We start from the raw sequence: 22,868 nt of genomic DNA, 5'->3' as shown, positions 1-22,868 counted from the left end.
GATTTCTTCTCTTCTGCTAATTTTGGGGTTTTTTTCTTCTTCTTTCTCTGCATTAGGTGTAATGTTTAGTTGTTCATTTGAGATGTTTCTTGTTTCTTAAAGTAGGATTTTATTGCTATAAACTTCCCTCTTAGAACCGCTTTTGCTGCATCCCATAGGTTTTGGGTCATCCTGTTTCCATTGTCTATTGTTTATAGGTATTTTTTGATTTCCTGTTTGATTTCTTCAGAGATATCTTGTTTATTAACTAGTGTATTGTTTAGCCTCTGTGTGTTTGTATTTTTCCAGATTTGTTCCTGTAATTGATATCTAGTCTCATAGCATTGTGTTCGGAAAAGATACTTGATACGATTTCAATCTTCTTAAATTTACCAAGCCTTGATTTGTGACCCAAGATATGATCTATCCTGGAGAATATTCCATGAGCACTTGAGAAAAACTCTATTCTGTTGTTTTTGGATGGAATGTCCTATAAATATCAATTAAGCTCATCTTGTTTAATGTTTCATTTAAAGCTTGTGTTTCCTTATATATTTTCATTTTGGATGATCTGTCCATTGGTGAAAGTGGGGTGTTAACTTCCCCTACTCTGATTGTTTTTCTGTCGATTTCCCCTTTTATGGCTGTTAGTATTTGCCTTATGTATTGAGGTGCTCCTATGTTGGGTGCATAAATATTTACAATTGTTATATCTTCTTCTTGGATCGATCCCTTGATCATTATGTAGTGTCCTTCTTTGTCTCTGGTAATAGTCTTTATTTTAAAGTCTATTTTCCCTGATATGAGAATTGGTATTCCAGCTTTCTTTTGATTACCATTTGTGTGGAATATCTTTTTCCATCCCTTCACTTTCAGTCTGTATGTGTCTGTACATCTGAAGTGGATCCCTTTTAGACAGCATATATATGGGTCTTGTTTTTGTATCCATTCAGCCAGTGTATGTCTTTTGGTGGGAGCATTTAATTCATTTACATTTAAGGTAATTATCGATACATATGTTCTTATTACAATTTTCCTAATTGTTTTGATTTGTTAATTTAGGTCTTTTCTTCATCTTGCGTTTCCTGCCTAGAGAAGTTCCTTTAGAATTTGTTGTAAAGCTGGTTTGGTGGTGCTGAATTCTCTTAGCTTTTCCTTGTCTGTAAAGGTTTTAGTTTCTTTGTGAAATCCAAATGCGATCGTTCCTGGATAGTGTAATCTTTGTAGTAGGTGTTTCCCTTTCATCACTTTAAATATGTCTTGCCATTCTCTTCAAGCATGCAGAATTTCTGCTGAAAGATCAGCTATTAATCTTATGGGGATTCCCTTGTATGTTATTTGTTGTTTTTCCCTTGCTGCTTTTAGTATTTTTTCTTTGTATTTAATTTTTGATAGTTTAATTAATATGGGTCTTGGCATGTTTCTCCTTGGATTTATCCTGTATGGACTCTCTGTGCTTCCTGGACTTGATTAACTATTTCCTTTCCCATATTATGGAAGTTTTCAACTATAATCTTTTCAAATATTTTCTCAGCTGCTTTCAATTTCTTTTCTTCTTCTGAGACCCCTATAATTCGAATGTTGGTGCATTTAATGTTGTCCCAGAGGTCTCTGAGAGTGTCCTCAGTTCTTTTCATTCTTTTTTCTTTATTCTAGTCTGCAGTAGTTATTTCCACTACCTTATCTTTCAGGGCACTTATCCGTTCTTCTGCCTCAGTTATTCTGCTCTTCATTCATTCCACAGAATTTTTAATTTCATTTAAAGTGTTGTTCATCACTGTTTGTTTGCTGTTTAGTTCTTCTAACTCCTTGTTAAAAGTTTCTTGTATTTTCTACATTTTATTTCCAAGATTTTGGATCATCTTTACTATTTTTATTCTGAATTGTTTTTTAGGTAGACTGCCTATTTCCTCTTCATTTGTTAGGTCTGGTGGGGTTTTTTCTTCCTCCTTCATCTACTGTGTGTTTCCTTTTCTTCTTATTTTGCTTAGCTTAATGTCTTTGGGGTCTCTTATTCACATGCTGCAGGTTTGTAAATCCCTTTGTTTTTTGTGTCTGCCCCCAGTGGCTAAGGTTGGTTCAGTGGGTTTTGTAGGCTTCCTGTTGGAGGGGACTAGTGCCTGTGTTTTGGAATATGAGGCTGTATCTTTTCTTTCTGTTGGGCAGGTTCACGACTTGTGGTGTGTTTTGGGGTGTTTTTTGCCTCATTATGATTTTAGGCAGCCTCTCTGCTAGTGGGTGGGGTTGTGTTCCTGTCTTGCTATTTGTTTGGCATAGGGTGTCCAACACTGTAGCTTGCTGATCATTGAGTGGAGCTGGGTCTTGCCATTGAGATGGAGATCTCTGTGAGATTTTCTCCATTTGAAATTACGTGTAGCTGGGAGAACTCTTGTGGACCAATGTCCTGAGGTTGGCTCTGTTACTTCAGAGGCATAGCTCTGATGCCTGGCTGGAGCATCAAGAGCCTGTCATCCACACAGCTCAGAAAAAAATGGAGAAAAAATGAAAGAAAGAAAGAAGATAAATAAAAAAATAAAATAAAATTGTTAAAATGAAAAATGATTATTAAAATAGAAAGAAAGAAAGATAGTCACGAAACCAAAAAACAAATCCACCAATGATAAGAAGCACTAAAAATTATACTAAAAACAAACAAACAAACAGAAATGGAGAGCCAGAACCGTCGGACAAGTGGTAAAAGCAAAGCTGTACAGACAAAATCACACACAGAAGCATACACATACACATTCAGAAAAAGAGAAAAAGGGAAAATTGTATATATAGTGTTTCTCCCTAATTCCACCTCCTCAATTTGGGATGATTCGTTGTGTATTCAGTTATTTCACAGATGCAGTGCACATCAAGATGATTGTGGAGATATACTCCACTCCCCCTAGGCTGCTGGGTGAGATTTCCCTTTCACTTCTTTGTTTGCACAGCTCCTGGTGTTCACCTTGGATTTACCCCTGCCTCTGAGTGTTGGTCACCTGAGGGTGTCTGTTCCCCTCCCAGAATGGATGGGGTTAAAGTAGCAGGTGATTCAGGGGCTCTGGCTCACTCAGCCTCGTTGGAGTGAGGGGCATGGAATATGTGGCAAGCCCACGGCGGCAGAGGCTGGCTTGACGTTGCACCAGCCTGAGACATGCCGTGTGTTCTCCCGTGTAATTTGTCCCTGGATCATGGGACCCTGGTAGTAGCGGTCTGCACAGACTCCCGGGATGGGAGGTGTGGATAGTGACCTGTGCTTGCACACAGGTTTCTTGGTGGCTGTAGCAGCAGCCTTAGCATCTAATGCCCGACTTTGTGGTCTGCACTTATAACCGCAGCTCACGCCCGTCTCTGGAGCTCCTTTAAGCGGTGCTCTTAATCCCCTCTCCTCACGCACCAGGAAACAAAGCAGCAAGAAAAAGTCTCTTGTCTCTTCAGCAGCTCCAGTCTTCTACCCGGACCCCCTCCCAGCTAGCTGTGGTGCACTAGCCCCTTCAGGCTGTGTTCATGCAGCCAACCCTAGTCCTCTCCCTGCGATCTGACCTCAGAAGCCCGAGCCTCAGCTCCAAGCCCCCACCCGTCCTGACGGGTGAGCAGACAAGCCTCTCGGGCTGGTGAGTCCTGGTTGGCACCGATCCTCTCTGCGGGAATCTCTCTGCTCTGCCCTCTGCACCCCTGTTGCTGTGCTCTCCTCTGCAGCTCCGAAGCTTTCCCCCTCTGCCGCCCACAGTCTCTGCCCACGAAGGGGCTTCCTAGTGTGTTGGAACATTTCCTCCTTCACAGTTCCCTCCCCTAGTTGCAGGTCACATCCCTATTGTTTTGTCTCTGTTTTTTTCTTTTTACTTTTGCCCTACCTAGGTACGTGGGGAGTTTCTTGCCTTTTGGGAGCTCTGAGATCTTATGCCAACATTCAGTAGGTGTTCTGTAGGAGTTGTTCCACATGTAGATATATTTCTGATGTATTTGTGGGGAGGAAGATGATCTCCGCATCTTACTCTTCCACCATCTTGAAGCTCCTCTCTATTTCTGTTTTTAAAGTGAGGAATTTGAATGTTAAATGTGTTCCATCCCTTGAATAAAATCACACAGATCATTAAAAAAAGTTTATCTAATAAGAGTATTGCTCCCCCCACTTTCTTGTCATTTCCATTTGCATGAAATATTTTCTATCCCTTCACTTTCATACTGTGTGTCTTTAGCCCCAAAATGAATCTCATGTAGGCAGCATGTTGAAAGGTATTGTTTTTTGTTTTTTATCCAATGAGCAACCCTATGTCTTTTGATTGGAACATTTACTCCATTGATATTTAAAGTAATTATTGATAGGTGTGTACTTATTCCTGTTTCACTACTTGTGTTTCAGTTGTTTTTGTAGTTCTCTCTTCATTTCTTCCTGTTCTTGGTTCTACCACTGTGGTTTGATGATTTTCTTTAGTAGTATGCTTGAATCTCTCTCTCTCTCTCTCTCTCTCTCTCTCTCTGTCTCGTATCTATTGTAGGTTTTTGATTAGTGGGTACCATGGGGTTCATATATGTTCACCCATCATTATATCTACTTGATTTAAACTGATAGTCACTTAAGTTCAAACACAATATCTTCAACTTTTTTACTCCTCTCCCACCCATTTTGTGTTTTTGATGTCATATTTTACACCTTTGTGCTTATCCATTTACCATTCATTGTAGTTATAATTGATTTTACAATTTTTTATCTATTAATCTATGTGCTTGTGTTTAAGTGAGCTTAAATTCTTACTATACATTTTCCTTTCCTAGTGGGCTTTTCTTATTCCTATAGATCCTTACTTATTTTCCATTTAGAGAATACTGTTAAACATTGTTTTGAGTGTAGGTTTAGTATTGCTGAATTATTTAGTTTTTGCTCATTTGAGAAGTTCTTTATTTCTATTCTAAATGATAATGTTGCTGTGTATCATGGTTTGCAGGTTTTTCATTTCAGCACTTTGAATATATTATGCCACTCCCTTCTGGTGTATTTTTTTTAATCTCAGATATTGAATTATCTATTTTTGATTGAGTACTTTTTTATTTTCTTTTTTTCTTGTTAAAAATATATGTGTTTAGATGAATTCACTTCCCTAATTCAGTTAACATTTAAAAAGTTTTAAATTTATATTTATTTTTTATTGAAGTATAATTGATTTACAATATTGTGGTTGTTTCAGGTGTACAGCAAAGTGATTCAGATACACACACACACACACACATACACACACACACATATATATATAATTTCTGATTATTTTCCTTGGTAGTTGTTACACGATACTGAATAGTGTTCCTTGTGTTATATAGTAAATTCTTATTGCTTATCTATATTATATGTAGTAGTGTGTATCTGTTAATCCCATACTCCTAATTTATCCCTCCCCTCTCCCTTTCCCCTTTGGTAACCATAAATTTGTTTTCTATGCCTGTGAGTCTGTTTCTGTTTTGTAAATAGATTCATTTGTATTATTTTTGAGGTTCCACATATAAGTGATATAATATTTGTCTTTCTCTGTCTGACTTACTTCAGTAAGTATAATATTCTCTAGGTCCATCCATGTTACTGCAAATGACAGCAAATATAGTTATACTGGTCCATAGCTATGTATAGTTGTAGCTATAGCTATATATATCTTAAGCCATTCATCTGTTTATGGACACTTAGGTTGCTTCCATGTCTTAGCTATTGTAAATAGGCTCTTCTGAATATGAGGGTGCATGCATCTTTTCAAATTAGAGTTTTTGTCTTTTCCAGATACATGCCCAGGAGTAGGATTATTGGATGATATAGCAGCTATATTTTTGTTTTTAAAGGAACCTCCATACTCTTTCTCATGGTGGTTACACCAATTTACATTCCCACAAGACAGTGTAGGAGGGTTCCCTTTTCTCCACAACTTCTCCAGCATTGATTATTTGTAGATATTTTGATAATATCCATCCTGACTGGTGTGAGGTGGTACCTCATTTTGGTTTTGATTTGCATTCCTTTAATAATTAGCGATGTTGAGCATTTTTTCATGTGCCTTTTGGCCATCTGTGTGTCTTCTTTGGGGAAGTGTCTATTTAGGTCTCCTTCATATTTTTTGATTGTGTTCTTTTATTTTGTTTGTTTATTTGTTTGTTTTCTGATATTGAGTCATCCGAGCTGCTTTTATATTTTGGAAATTAACCCCTTATTAGTAAACCTAGCATTTTTTATTACAAATGTTTTGAATTCTTTATCTGGTATATTGTCAATTTCTGTTTATTAATTTTTTCAGGGTTTTTCTCTTGCTCTTTCAATTGAGAGTAGTTCCTCTGTCTTTTCATGTTACTTAACTTTCTCTGTCTATATGAATTTACATTAAACAGTTACCTATTGTGCTCTTGAAGTGGTGTTCTTATGGGGGACTACCCCAGGTAGGGTGTGTGTGTCCAAAACCTTTGGTCAGAAGGCTGGATTTGACCTGAATGACAGTCACATCTTTCCTCAGGGTGTGCTAGCAGCTATCACCTTGGCATGGGGTGTGGTTGATAATGGAGGAGCTAGAGCCTGCTTAGGAGGTGGGGAAGGTCTTCCTCTCTGCTCATTGGCCATCAATGCCCTGTCAGGGATTGTGTCTGCTCCCAAGTTGCTGGAGCAGAAGCCCTGGAGTCAGGCTCGAGCTGATTCTTTTATGTTTAATTGAGTGTTTTTCCTTCTCCTTGCACTGGAAACTTTGCCCCAAAGGAGGGGAGTGCTGAAGCAAGTGTGGTTCAGGTACCTATTGAGGTCCAATGCTTTGACTCTGTAGGGGTCTGCAGCTCCACTCAGTTGCAGCCCATGGTTACATATTTTCCCTTTCATGGCTGCCCCAGATGTAATGCGAGCAGTGGTGTGGAGTGAGTACGGTTGGAGCATTTGATTGGCTAGTGCTCAGGCATGTAGTGAGATGGGAAATTCTGGTATCCTCACTGCCATAAGAAGTCTGGACTGCTTCTGGGGTGTTGCTTGAGTAGGTGCCAACAGGAGCCATCGCCTCTCCACCTGGGCTATGCCCCAGGCCCCTGGGCCATTTCTACATCCCTAGGTCAAGAATATTCCCAAGTTCTGGCTGCCCTAGGTCCAGTGCCAAGCTGTGGCATGTAGTGAGTGGAGCTGGGGCATGGGGAGCAAAGCAATGTGGAATTCCCTAGGGAAGACTTCTCACTGCCCTGCCTGGAGACAAGCCAGAACCCAAACAACCCTCATGAGTGGAGTCTAGGCTTCTCCAGCCGTTTTCTTTTTCCCAGTGATTCTCCAAGTAGACAAGGGGTCTTGTGTCCTACATTTAGGACCCCAGGACTGGGACCCCCCAGTCTGTGGCTTGACCCACTCACTCCCCAGAATGAGTGTCCACTTGTGTGGTCTCCTTTCTCCTCTGAGTCCCTTCCCAGGGGCACAGGTCCCAACTCAATGCTTTTCTTCCCATCCTACCTGATTATGTTTGTATCTTTCTTACAGCCTTGGTTGTACAGGAGTACTTTTGACAGTTTCCAGTTAGTTTTCAGTGAGAAATGTTCCACATGTAGATGTATTTTTGATATGTTTGTAGTGGAAAGTGAGCTCCACGTCTTCTACTCTGCCATCTTGATCTCTCCTCAGTAAGGTTATTTTAACAATATTATTTTTCTAATCTGTGAGCATGGTATATCTTTCCATTCATTTGTGTCTTATATTTTTTTATTGATCAATGTCTTACAGTTTTCCGAGTGCAGGTCTTTTACCTCATTAGATTTGTTCCTCAACATTTTTTTTATTTTTGATGTGAATATAAATGAGATTGTTTTCTCAATTTCTTCTTCTGTTAGGTCATTGTTAGTATAGAAACACAAGAGATTTCTGTATATTAATTTTGTATCCTGCAACTTTCCTGAATTCAATGATGATTTCTAATAGGTTTTTGGTGGTGTCTTTAAGATTTTGTATATATAGTATCATGTCATTGGAAAACAGTGACTGTTTTACTTCTTTTTTCCACTTTGGATTTGTTTTTCTTGTCTGATTTCTGTAGCTAGAGCTTCCAATACTAAGTTGAATAAAACTGGTGAGATTGGGCATCCTTATCTTTTTCCTGATCTTCAACAACATGCTTTCAGCTTTTCACCATTGAGTATGATGTTGGCTGTATGTTTGTCATATATGTTCTTTATTATGTTGATGTATGTTTCCTCTATACCCATTTGTTGAGAGTTTTTTATCATTAATGGGTATTGAATTTTATAAATTCAACAATGATAATTACTGAGCTTATCATTTGACTTTTATTTTTCAATTTGTTAATGTGGTGTATCATTATTGACTGATTTTGGATATGCAATCATTCTCACATCCCTAGGATAAATCTCTCTTGATTACAGTTTAAAATCCTTTAAGTGTACTGTTGAATTCTGTTTGCCAATATTTTGTTGAGGAGTGTTGCATCTATGTTCATCAGTGATGTAATCCTGTGATTTATTTTGTGAGTGTGGTATCTTTCTCTCATTTTGATATCAGGTCATGCTGACCTCACAGAATGAGTTCTGAAGGGCTATTTCTTCAAATTTTTGATATAGTTTGAGAAGGATAGGTGTTAATTCTTCCTTCAATGTTTAGTAGATTTAACCTGTGACATTGTCTGTTCCTAGACTTTTGCTTGTTTGGGAGTCTTTTTTTAAATTATTGATTCAATTTCTTTACTTGTAATTCTTTTGTTCATACTTTCCATTTCTTCTTGATTCATTCTTGGGAGAGTGTACATTTCCAGGAATTTATCCATTTTTCTTAGGTTGACCATATTATTGGCATATACTTGTTCTTAGTAATTGCTTATGATCATTTGTATTTCTATTGGGTTGGTTGTACCTTATCCTTTTTCATTTGTGATTTTATTTATATGTAACCTCTTTTATTTTCTTGATGAATCTGACTAAAGTTTATCAATTTGTTTATCTTTTCAGATAACCAGCTCTTAGTTTTGCAGATATTTTCTATTTTTTTTAGTCCCTATTTTATTTATTTCTGCTTTGGTATTTATTATCTCTTCTACAAATTTTGGGTTTTGTTTGTTCTTTTTCTAGTTTCTTTAAGCATAATGTTATGTTGCTCTTTTGAGTACATTCTTGTTTGCTGAGGTAGACTTGTATCACTATAAACATCTTAGAATTGCCTTAGTTATGCCCCATAGATTTTTAATCATTGTAGTTCCATTTTTATGTGTCTCCATATAATTTTTTATTTTCTCTTCCGTTTCTTCAGTGACCTGTTGGCTGTTTAGTAGCATATTGTTCAGCTTTTTTGTATTTTTGCAGTTTTTTTCTTATAGTTGATTTCTAGTCTCCTATCACTGTGGTTGGAAAAGGTACTTGATATGATTTCAATCTTCTTAGCTTTGAGACTTATTTTGTGTCCTAACATGTGATCCTGGAGAGTGTTCCATGTGCACTTGAAAAGAATATGGGGATTCCCTGGTTGTGCAGTGGTTGAGAGTCCACCTGCAATGCAGGGGACACGGGTTCGTGCCCCAGTCCGGGAAGATCCCACATGCCATGGAGCGGCTGGGTCTGTGAGCCATGGCCACTGAGCCTGCACGTCCAGAGCCTGTGCTTCACAATGGGAGAGGCCACAACAGTGAGAGGCCCACGTACCGCAAAAAATAAAAAAATAAAAAAAGAATATGGATTTTTCTGCTTTTGGATACACTGTTCTCTCTCTCTATATAAAGTCCATCTGGTCTAATGTGTCATTTTAAGGCCAGTTTTTCCTTATTGATTTTCTGTCTGGATGATCTGTCCAGATATAATTGGGGTGTGAAAATTCTCCACTATTATTGTGTTACTGTCAATTTCTCTATATTTTTATAATTTGATTTATGTATTTAGGTGCTTCATTTTGGGTGCATATATATTTACAATTGTTATATCTTCTTGTTGAATCAAACCATTGACCATTATTTAATATCCTTCTTTGTCACTTGTTACAGTCTTTGTTGAAGGGTCTATTTTTTCTGATATCAGTATTACTATTCCAGCTTTCTTTTTATTTCCATTTGCATGAAATACTTTTCCCATCCCCTCACTTTTAGTCTGTACTTGTCTTCAGATCTGAAGTGAGTCTTTTTAAGACAGCATATATGTAGGTCTTGTTTTGAATCCTTTCTGTCACTCTGTGTTTTTGATCAGAGCATTTAGTCCACTTACATTTAAAGTAATCATTATCTGGTATGTATTTGTTGTCATTTTAATTGTTTGCGTGTTGTTTAGTAGTTCTTTTTGTTCCTTTCTTTTCTTTTTCTCTCTTCCCTTGTGATTTGATGAATACCACTAGTGTTATGTTTGGATTCCTTTCTCTTTTTTATTTGTGTATAAATTATAATTTTTTTTGTTTGTTGTTACCCTGCAGTTTATATATAGTAAATAATATATATATGATTATTTTAAATTGATGATGTATGAAGTCAAATCCATTCTAACAGCCCTGACTTTTTATTCCCACTTTTATGTCTTTGATATTTCATTTTAATTCTTTTTGTTTTGTGTATCCCTTAAATATCCATTAACTACTTATTGTGGTTATAGATGCTTTTGAGAATCATGTTTCTGTTTATGTTTGTTTGTTTGTTTTTGGCTGTGTCATGTGGCTTGGGTGATCTCAGTTCCCCAATGAGGGATTGAACCTGGGCCCTGGCAATGAAAGCCTGGAATCCTAAACACTAGGCCACCAGGGAACTCCCTGCTTTTACTACTTTTGTATTTTAACATTCCTCCTAGCTTTATATATTTACTATATATTTGCCTGTATCAGTGAGGTTTTTCCTTTTGTAATTTTTATATTTCTACCTGCGATCTTTTCTTCTCCACTTAGAGAAGTCCCTTTAACATTTTTTTTTTTTATAAAGCCAGTTTAGTGGTGCTGATCTCTTTTAGCTTTTGCTTGTCTGTAACACTCTTTATCTCGCTTTCAAATTTGAATGATAGCCTTGCCATGTAGTGTATTCTTGTTTGTAGGTTTTTTCCTTTCATCCTGTCTAATGTATTGTGCCACTCTAATTTGTCTTGTAAATTTTCTGCTGAAAAGTCAGCTGACAGTCTAAATGTTTCCTTCTTGTAACTAGTTGCTTTACCCTTGATGCTTTTAGTATTTTCTCTTTATCTTTAATTTTGCTATTTTAATTACAATGTGTTTTTCTGTGGCCTTCTTTGTGTTGATCATTTTTGAGACTCTCTGTGCTTCTTGGACTTGGATATCTGTTTCTTTTCCCAGCTTAGGGAAATTTTTAGCTATTATTTCTTCAACTAGGTTTTCTTCCTCTTTCTGTCTTTCTTCTCCTCCTGGGATCCCTATAAAGCAGATGTTTGTTAGTATGTTTGACGTTGTCCCATAGGTCTATTAAACTTTTCTCATTTTTTAATCCTTTTTTTTTAGCTGTAAAGCTTGGGTTATTTCCACCACTCAGTCTTCCCGTTTGCTGGTCCATTGCTCTGTAACTTCTAATCTACTGTTGATTTCTTCTAGTGAATTTTAAATTTCAGTTATTGTATTCTTCAGCTGTTTTGTTCTTCTTCATATATTCTAACTCTTTGTTAAACTTCCCACTGTGCTCATCCATTTTTCTCCCAAGTTCACTGACCATCTTAATGATCATTATCTTGAACTCTTTATCAGGTAGATTCCTTATCTCCTGTTTTCTTAGTTCTTCTTCTGGTGTTTTATTTTACTAACTCACTTGGAACACATTCCTTTGTCATCTCATCTTGCTTAATTTTCTGTGTTTATTTGTATGTATTTGTAGGTCAGTTACATTTCCCAATCTTAGAGAAGTGGCATTATGTAAGAGAGGTCCTATGGGGCCCAGAAGCACATTCTCCACATGTGACCAGAGCTATATGATCTTGGCATGTCCCCTATGTTGGCTGAGTTGGCCCTTCTGTTGTGGAGGGGCTGACTACTGTGGGAATGCTTGTAGGTGGGGCTGTTCCTTGGCCTGTTGGCTGCCAGGCCTTGTCTCTTGTGGAGGCTGCTAGTTGCTGGTGGGCAAGGCTGCATCCTGGCAAGGTTGAATCTGCACCCTTAGTATTCCTGAGTCTGGCTCTGGGCCACTCATGGGTTGGACCATGTCCTGGCATGGTTCAATGTGACACATGGGGGTTCCTGGGGCTGGTGCCTGTCCACTAGTGAGTGGGGCCAGGACCTTAAGAGTTCCAGGACTGGTCCTAACCTACCTGTTGGCAGAGCTGGGTCCTGGGGCTGCTAGGTGTGGTGTATTTTGGGACTTAGGGCTGGTCTGGCCCACTTGTGGGGATGGCTGGCTCCCAGGGAAGCTGGCTGTGAAGCACAAGTGTTCAGGGGCTGGTGTCTACCCATTGGTGAGTGGGGCTATATCCTGGCATGGCTGAGTACAGGACCAGGGTGCTTCAGTGCTGGTGCTACTCACTAGTGGCCTGGGTCATTGGGCACTTGAGTTGATTTCATGTCTTTGTTATTTTAAATAGTGTTGCTATAAACATTGGCATGCATGCATCTTTTCAAATTAGTGTTTTTGTTTTTTTGGATATATACCCAGAAGTAGAATTGCTGGGTCCTATGGTAGTTCTATTTTTAGTTTTTTGAGAAACCTCCATACTGTTTTCCACAATGGTTGCACCAATTTACATTCCTACCAAGAGTGCATGAGGGTTCAGTTTTCTCCACATCCTCTCCAATATTTGTTATTTGTAGACTTTTTGATGATAGTCATTCTGACAGATGTGAGGTGATATCTCTTTTTTTGATTCGCATTTCTCTAGTAATTAGCATTGTTGAGCATCTTTTCAATTATAAGAGAATGCTATTATAAAGGAAATTCTTCTCTGTTGTACACTTGATACTAATATAATATTGTAAATCAACTTTACTTAAATAAAAGAAGGAAATTCTGCTATTTGCAATAACATAGATGGAACTTGAGGGCACTATGTTAAGTGAAATAAGTCAGACACAGAAAGACAAATACTCTATTATCTCACTTATATATGGAACCTTTTTTTTTAACACTATTTATTTTATTTTTGGCCGCTTGGCACAGCTTGTGGGATTTTAGTTTCCCGACCAGGTATTGAACCCATGCCCTTGTCAGTGAAAGCACGGAGTCCTAAACACAGTACAACCAGGGAATTCCCCTGGAATGAGAAATCAAGCTCACAGAAAAAGAGATCAGATTTGCGGTTTCCAGTTTACAGAGTTGGGGCCTAAGGTGTGGGGGAATTGGATGAAGGCAGTCGAAACAAACAAATATCCACTTATAAGATAATAGTAGGGATATAATGTACAACATAATGACTGTAGATAATAGTGCTGTGTGGTACATTTGAAAATTTTTAAGGGTGTTGATCCTAAGAGGTCTCATTATAAGAAGAAAAAACCTTTTTTTTCTTTTTTCTATCTATATATGATAATGGATTTAACTAATTTTTTTGGAAATAATTTCACAATACATTTAAGTCAACTGCATTATGCTGTATGTCTTAAACTTATACAGTTCTGTATGCCAATTATATCTCAATAAAGAAAAAGAGGGAAGGAAAGAAAAAATTATAGAAAGGAAGGAAGAATGGAACAAAAGAAGGAAGGATGGAAAGAACAAAGGAAAGAAAGATAGAAAGCTAGGAAAGAATAAAGGAAAGAAAAAATTTGAGCATACTAAAAAAATAAATAAAAGGATAATGAGACCACTATGAACAATTATATGCCAACAAATTGGACAAATTAGAATAAATGGATAAATCCTGAGAAACATACAACCTACCAATTGTGAATCATGAAGAAGTAGGAAATCTAAACACAGCAATAACAAGTTAAGGATATTGAATCAGTAATCAAAATCTTCCCAACAAAGAAAAGCCCAGGACCAGATGGCTTCATGGGTAAATTTTACCAATCACCTAAATAAGAATTAATATCAACCCTTTTCAAACTCTTCCAAAAAATATAAGAGGAAGGAACAGTGTCAAACTCATTTTACAAGCCCAGCACTACAATGATACCATGGTCATATAAGGATATTACAAGAAAACAATATCTCTGGTTAAATTATATACAAAACTATCAACGAAATACTGGCAAACAAAATTCAATACCTTATCATAAGGATCTTACATTATGAAAAAGTGTGCTTTATAGAGATGCAATTATTTGTTCAATATACAAAAATCAACAGATATGATACACCACATTAATTTATATGAAAGACAAAAATATGTTCATCTCAATGAGTGCAGAAAAAGATTTTGACAAAGTACAAGATCCTTTCGTGATAAATCCCTCAACAAATTGGGTATAGAAAGAATATACCTCAAAATCGTAAAGGCCATATCTGACAAAGCCACAGATAACAGTATACTCAACAGTGAAATGTTGAAAGGTTTCCTCCATGATGAGAAACAAGAAAAGGGTGCCCACTATCCCTGCTTCTATTCAACATATTACAGGAAGTCCTATCTAGAGCAATTCAGTCAAGATAAATAAATAAAAATTATCTAAATTGGAAAGGAAGAAGTAAAATTGTTGAAGATGATATGATATATAGAATATTCTTAAGACGTAACAAAAAACTGTTGGAACTAATCAATGAATTCAATACAGTTGCAGTATATGAAATCAACATGCAGAAATCAATTGTGTTTTTATACATTAACAGTGAAATAGCTGAAAAAAATTTAAACATCTATTTACAATAGCACTGAAAATAATAAAATACTTGGGAATAAATTTAACAAAGGACGTGAAAGATCTGTACAATGACAACTACAAGATTTTGATGAAATACATTGAAGAAAACACAAACGTATAGAAAGTTATTCTGTGCACATGGATCAGAATAATTAATATTGTTAAACTGTCTGTACCACCTGAAACATCTATAGAATCTATGTAATCCCTATCAAAATTCCAATGTCATTTTTCACAGAAACAGAAAAAATAATCCTACAATGTGAATAGCAAAAACAAACAAAAATCCAGTTAAAGGTTGGCAGAGGACTTGAGTAGACATTTTACCAAAGAAACATACAAGTGGCCAACAAGTATGTAAAAATGTGCTCAACATCACTAATCATCTGGGAAATGAAAATCTAACCATGATCACTTCTCACCTCTTAGAGTGGCTATTATCAAGAAGTCAAGAGATAACAAACACGGGTGTGGATGTGGATAAAACATAACCATGGTACACTATTGATGGGAATGTAAATTGGTATATCCTCCTGGAAAACAATATGGAGTTTTCTTAAAAATTTAAAATAGAATTACCATATGATCCAGAAATCCCACTTCTTTTCTTTTTGAATTTTATTTAATTTATTTTTTATACAGCAGGTTCTTATTAGTTATCAATTTTATACCTATTAGTATATATATGTCAATCCCATTCCCCCAATTCATCACATCACCACCACCACCACCACTTTCTCCCCTTGGGGTCCATACGTTTGTTCTTTATATCTGTGTCTCAATTTCTGCTCTGCAAACCAGTTCATCTGTACCATTTTTCCAGGTTCTACATATATGTGTTAATATATGATATTTGTTTTTCTCTTTCTGACTTACTTCACTCTGTATGACAGTTTCTAGATTTATCTACGTCTCTACAAATGACCCAATTTCATTCCATTTTATCATTGAGTAATATTCCATCATATATATGTACCACATCTTCTTTATCCATTTGTCTGTCGATGGGCATTTAGGTTGCTTCCATGACCTGGCTATTGTAAATAGTGCTGCAATGAACATTGGGCTGCATATGTCTTTTTGAAATATATATTTTTTCTGGGTATATGCCCAGTAGTGGGATTGCTGGGTCATATGGTAATCCTATTTTTAGTTTTTTAAGGAACCTCCATACTGTTCTCCATACTGGCTGTATCAATTTACATTCCCACCAACAGTGCAAGAGCATTCACTTTTCTCCACACCCTCTCCAGAATTTGTTGTTTGTAAATTTTCTGATGATGCCCATTCTAACTGGTGTGAGGTGATACATCACTGTAGTTTTGATTTGCATTTTTCTGATAATTAGTGACATTGAGCAGCTTTTCATGTGCTTCTTGGTCATCTGTATGTCCTCTTTGGAGAAATGTCTATTTAGGTCTTCTGCCCATTGTTTGATTAGTTTTTTTTTAATATTGAGCTGCATGAACGGTTTATATATGTTGGAGATTAATCCTTTGTTCGTTGATTCATTAGCAAATATTTTTTCCCGTTCTGAGGGTTGTCTTTTCATCTCGTTTGTGGTTTCTTTTGCTTTGCAAAAGTTTTAAGTTTCATTAGGTCCCATTTGTTTATTTTTGTTTTTATTTCCATTACTCTAGGAGATGGATCAAAAAACATCTTGCTGTAATTTATGTCAAAGAGTGTTCTTCCTATGTTTTCCTCTAAGAGTTTTTTGGTGTCTGGTCTTACATTTAGGTCTTTAATCCATTTTGAGTTCATTTTTGTATATGGTGTTAGGGAGTGTTCTAATTTCATTCTTTTACATGTAGCCGTCCAGTTTTCCCAGCACCACTTATTGAAGAGGCTCTCTTTTCTCCATTGTATATCCTTGCCTCCTTTGTAATAGATTAGTTGACTATAGGTGTGTGGGTTTGTCTCTGGCTTTCTATCCTGTTCCATTGATCTATATTTCTGTTTTTTTGCCAGTACCATATTGTCTTGATTACTGTAGCTTTGTAGTATAGTCTGAATCAGGAACTCTCATTCCTCCAGCTCCATTTTTTTCCCTCAAGACTGCTTTGGCTATTCAGGGTCTTTTGTGTCTCCATACAAATTTTAAGATTTTTTTTTGTTCTAGTTCTCTAAAAAATGCCATTGGTAATTTGATAGGGATTGCATTGAATCTGTAGAAGCAATCCCATTTCTGAAAGAGGTGAATTCACTCTCTTGAACAGGTATGTGTTTTTCCATATTCAATTCAGCATTATTCACAATAACCAAGACATAGAAACAACCTAAGTTTCCTTCGACAGATGAATGGATAATAAAAATGTTATATATATATATATATATATATATACACACACACACACACACATATATATATATATAGTTGAATATTATTCAGCTATCAACAAGAAGGAAATCCTGCCATTTTCAGTAACATGGATGGACCTTTTAGCCATATTGTTAAGTGAAATAAGTCAAAGACACATATTCTATATTCTTACTTTTATGTGAAATCTAAAAACATCAAACACATAGAAACAGAGAGTAGAATTGTGTTTGCCAAGGCATGAGTCATGGGCAAAATACAGTGATGATGGTCTAAGATTATAAACTTTCAGTTATAAGATGAACAGATTCTGGGGACCTAATAAATAGCATGGTGAGTATAGTTAACAATACTGTATTGTACACTTGAGAGTTGCTATGAGAGTAGAACTTTAATATTCTCACTATAACAACAACAAAATGGTAATTATGTTAGGTGAACGACATGTTAAGTAACCTTATTGTGGTAAAAAATTCACAATATATGTGTATCAAACCGCCACATTGTATACCTTAAACTTACACAATATTATTTGTCAATTTTATCTGAATATAGCTGGGTTAAGGGAAAAGAAAATATAATTTGAAGAAAATGTTGAGGGAAAATATCCCATCTACAAATAAGATGATAGCAACAGATCCAGATAGTCAGCATGAGGAGCCAAAACTTCAGGTCAGTTCTCATTTCACCCCTCACCTCTTGAAAAGTGCAAAAAGCCTGTGTTCTGGGTCTCTCATTCTTAGCTATTCTGGCTTCTTATGATCCCTTGTCCAAGATGCAATAGTTACTTGCTGTGGTTTCACCAGGATATGCACCTTAACTCTTGCTGACCTACTCATTCTTCTAAAAATGTACCTGGTCCCATTCTCTTCTATCCCCACTCACTCTCTGCCCAGTGACTGTAGCTAATCTGATAAATGAATCAGGGTAATGTAATTGTAGGTGTTCAAATATGAATATACATATTAACTGTCCCAAGTAACTCCTGTGTATTTTTTTAACATATTTCAGAAGAGAAGTGCCTTTGGGTTCACTGTTCCTTTAACCATATTCTCTGACAGCCCTACAAGATGCTTCCCTCCTGAATTCTTACAGAGTTATTTTAAACCCTCAAGCCAAGGTTCTTCATTTCTCTTAATACAAAGGCACAGTAATCTGGTTGGTCTGGATCCTTCCAAAACAATATTGTTTGAAGATCTTTCCATACAGGTTAATATGGATCTACCCCATTCCCATTGACTGCTGCATTATGTTCCACAGTATAACTTATACCATAGTTTATTGTCATTCCCCTTTTGATAGATGTTTAGGTTATTTATATTTTTTCATGATTATAATCAATGCTGAAATAAACATCTTTATTGTATATGCACCAACCTCTCTGTAGACACTCAAAAGTGAAATTTCAGGGACATAGAGTATTTGGTCTTTTTGGTAACAATAAACAAAGAAAAAGTTCCCTCCAGTATGACTACCATTTTTTATCTTCAGCCAGTAGTGTATAATAATTACCCATTTCCATATATTTTGCCAACACTTGTTCTTATGAAACTTGTAAATATTTTCCAGTCAAATGAGTGGAAAATTGTTCTCATTTTACTTTTTATTATTTATTTTTAAATTTTTATTGGAGTATAGTTTATTTAAAATATTGCATTAGTTTCTGCTGTACAGCTAAGTGAATCAGTTATACATATACATATATACACCCTTTCTAAGATTATTTTCCCATATAGGTCATTACAGAGTATTGAGAAGAGTTCCCTGTGCTATACAGTAGGTCCTTATTAGTTATCTATTTTATATATAGTAGTATGTATATATGTCAATCCCAATCTCCCAATTTATCCCTCCCCCCTTTTCCCCTCTGGTAACAATGTTTGTTTTCTACATATGTGACTCTATTTCTGTTTATAAATAAGTTCATTTGTCCTATTTTTTTTTAGATTTCACATGTAAGCAATATCATATTTGTTTTTCTCTGTCTAACTTACTTCACTCAGTATGACAATCTCTAGGTCCATTCATATTGCTGCAAATGACATTATTTTGTTATTTTTAAATTGAATTTCCATGATTAGTAGTGAGGTCAAACATCTTTTTATAGGTTTATTGCCTATATAAAATCCATCTGTGAATTGTTAATTTTTTATTCATGTTGCATTTTTAAATTATTTGTATGATTTTTATATGTACTAGACATAAATCTTGTGTTATATGTGGCTACCTTAACTTTTTATGTTATTTTTACTGTTTAAATGGTTTTAATTTTCAGTAATATGGAACATATATCTATTATGAGACTTAAGAGATTACTGTGTTTTTTTTTTCATGCTGGTATCCCCTCTTAAGGAGTGAATTTCTTGAGAGCAGCTGTGTTTTATTCATGTCCATAGGAACAAGCAAAAAGCCTGGATTATTGGTAGCTTTTCAGTCAATGTATTTGTAGCATCGAGTTGATGATGCTTTTAACCCAAAGGGATGACAGTGACTCTCAGAATAAATAAATGAGTAAAAAGAAATTTTGGGGAAACTTATAAAGCTTGAGATTCCTTGTTTTATATAATTTGTAGTAATAATCCCTTTCTGTCAACTCCAAGAAAAGTTACTCTTCAATCTGTTCTTCTAGATCTTGGTCTAAATCTCTCACAGTATTTCTCCCTTTTACCTTTTTCCCCAGCATGTCTCTGAGAGATGAAGTTTCCCAAAGCAGAATCAGCTTCCCAGATCCCCACCCAGGGGTGGTATTTGTACCGAGGTAGCTTTGAAGTTTAAAGCTGTCCCAATACCCTACTCTCTTGAATTCCTTCTCAGGAAAAAACAAGATGGTGAAGGGAACAGGGATAGGCAGGGAAACCTTACCAGCTGAGCCTGTATCATACAGGGTGATTCTCTGTAAGAAATATGCAAAAGGAGCACAGTCTCCATGCAGTCCCATTCAGGGACATGCTGAATAGATTTCCAAGAATGGAGAGGGCCTCATGTACTTAGAGAAATTATTGTGTTTAAGACAGCCCAGCTTCCTTTCTTGCCCCATGCTAGTATAAAGTAGTTTCACCATAACTTTACCCAGTTAAGGGAAGGAAAACGAAAACGATTTACTGGTGCCATGCAATGTTGTGGAAACGTAAATGAAGACAAATTCAAGATAACAGCCATGGATTCTGAAGTTTCAAATATTTTTTTATTAATAAAAAGTACAATAATCAAACGTAACAAGATTGTTTAGTTCCCAAACATACACCCTGCCTGGATGCCACAGAGGAAATGTCCCATTGAACGAGAACGTAGTAATCTATAAGTGACCATGCTAACTGAGGCAGTTTTTGAGTATCTCCAGGGACCTAACAGGCTTGAATATGAGAGATTGCTCACAATCTTAGTCTCACAGCCATGTCACTGGAGCAAGAACTAGTATAAAATAGAGAAAAAACAGGGTGCTGCTCTAAAGTACTGAAATAACAAGGCAGAGACATGAGTTATAAATACTAAAGCTTAATATGCTGTTCTATAACTTCTTTAAACAAACAATGACAAAAAACAATCAATCATTTCACTGCAGGCTCCTTTCCCCAACACAAAAATGAACAGTCAATTTCTGGCACTGTTTTCCCACTGTGTCCTCCTGTCAAAAAACAAGGATGGACACCACTAGGGATTCTCTTCCTCTTTTTATTCAGAAATACAATGAAAACAGCACTGCATACAACATAGTTATAACGTCCAAAACAACTACTTATACTGATCCTGGGAAACATCTACTGGAAAGGAAGGAGAGTTTCTTAATAAACAAAATAGTGTCTCTCCCCCTGTCCCCAACCCACCACCAGAAAAAGAAATGGGAGGTAAAACCAGTATTTGAGAATCAAAGAAATATCCTGCCACTAGTATAAGTTCTATTCTCTTCCGTCCCACTCCCACCCCAACCACCCCACCCCACTTCCCTTCTACCTATACTGTTCAGAATATAATAAGTGTGGAAAGACAAAATGTAACTGGTGATGCTGGACTGGCCAAAGTTTGAAGGGCTGTGGGAGATTGCCTCTGTGCTTCTGACAGGGTGACATGTAATGTGGTCCAGGCAGAGTGAGGAAAGGGGAAGAATACAGCTTTTACAGCAATGGATTTTGCCTACTTATTCCTTTAGACCCTAATATGCTTTGAGTGTAAAAACAGATGAGAATCTTAAAGTTAGCAATGAAGAGAATGTAGGGAAAGTGAGAGGAAGAGATAATATTGCTTCCAGTGACCACTCTTCAATTATCCTTTTTACTTACTCAAATTTAGCTCTTTATCATCCAGGAAGCCTAATCCTCTCCTTTTTCTAGGGTAAATATAGAGTACTATAATTATCATCATAATGGTAATCATAATACTTTGTTGTTCATTTAAGGATCACTTGTAATTTTTGCCAACATCCATTAATGAGAATCCTCACAACAATCCTGTGAGGTAGGTATTTGGATCCCCATTTTACAGATGGGTTAACTGAGGCACAGAGAGGCGATGTGACTTGCCTAAGATCAATAAAGTGAGAGATGGGAAAATATGGAAGAGAGGTAACTTAGGGTAGCACCTCTATTGTCAGAGAGCCATATTTATCAGTGAGAAAAGACAGTGCTAAGTGTTTCTTTAAATTGGGCACAGCTACTTTCTTCAGTATACCTATTTCTATATAGCTATTAACACACTAGGGAGGATCAATAATTTCCCTTGGCTTATTAAAGATTAGATCAATTCCCAATGGTTTTGCTCTTCGGAAAACCTTTTGAGGGTAGGATACACCCCAAGTTCCTGGAACTCAGGTCATCGAAATCTCTAACTCCTGAATTTTGCAGATCACTTTGTTTCAAAGAGCTGTTAGAGTTCTAAAACTGTTACTATCATGTACATAAGCACTGTGTTCTAAGTGTTCCCACAGGTGTACAGGCTAACAATTCAGATACCACTATACAGGTACTCTGGAACTGAACAAGTAAGTAGATGGCAACGTGTGGGAGCCAGGTTTCTCACTGTTGGAGTGGAAGGTTAGAGTGAACAAAGGCAAAAGGCTAGGATAAGATGATCCATGTGGTAAGGGATTGGAGTAGGAGACATCAGTATGAACTCATGTTTAGCTTAATAAAGGTATGGATGATTACATACAGAAACATTTGTAGATATGTATGTATAGATATACATGGGTTAGTGCACACACATATATTTCCTTGCTCTGTTAGCTGAGATGACTTAGAAGCAAAAATACAAGTAGCAACAAGCATACCTAATGCCCAGATCTTCATTTCTAATACAATTCTCCATTAAAAGAAACCAGGACTCCTTAAAGAAATGGTTGATTACAGGATTCGGCAAAAAAAATATAGAGGATGAGCTTGCAGCATCTTGTAGTGCTGGAAAATAAAGGTGTGCTAAAAAAAAGATGGGGGTCTGTCAAAAGAACATGGAAATCAACCCAAAAGAGTGCCCAACGACCAACGCTGGAACAATTTGAGTAACAAAATAAGTTGCATTGGACTATAACCCAAAGTACTAAATAAATATCCATAAGTCCATACTGATACAAGAAAATGATTGCATAAATAAATAAATGAGGGAGAAAAGACAACTCTACCACACAGAATTCCAAATAATTTATGTAGATACTCACCCTCAGGCATGTAGTGCATAGCTAACCACTCCTTAAGTGTGGGCTGCACATAGTGATTTCCTTCCAAAGGGTTTCCTTCCACCTTATGGAAGTGATTTCCTTCCACCTTATGGAAGGTGGGGTGGAATACAGAGGAGAAATCTGACAAACACTATCTCAGCCAGGTGATCAAGATTAACATCAAGGGTATAAGTCATGTTAATATGATGTGATGAAAATGGCAGTTCACCTCTGTGGTCTTC

This window comes from Globicephala melas, chromosome X (genome assembly GCF_963455315.2).
Source record: "Globicephala melas chromosome X, mGloMel1.2, whole genome shotgun sequence".
NCBI classification, from domain to species: domain Eukaryota; kingdom Metazoa; phylum Chordata; class Mammalia; order Artiodactyla; family Delphinidae; genus Globicephala; species Globicephala melas.
Note: the sequence above shows the minus strand (reverse complement) of the source record.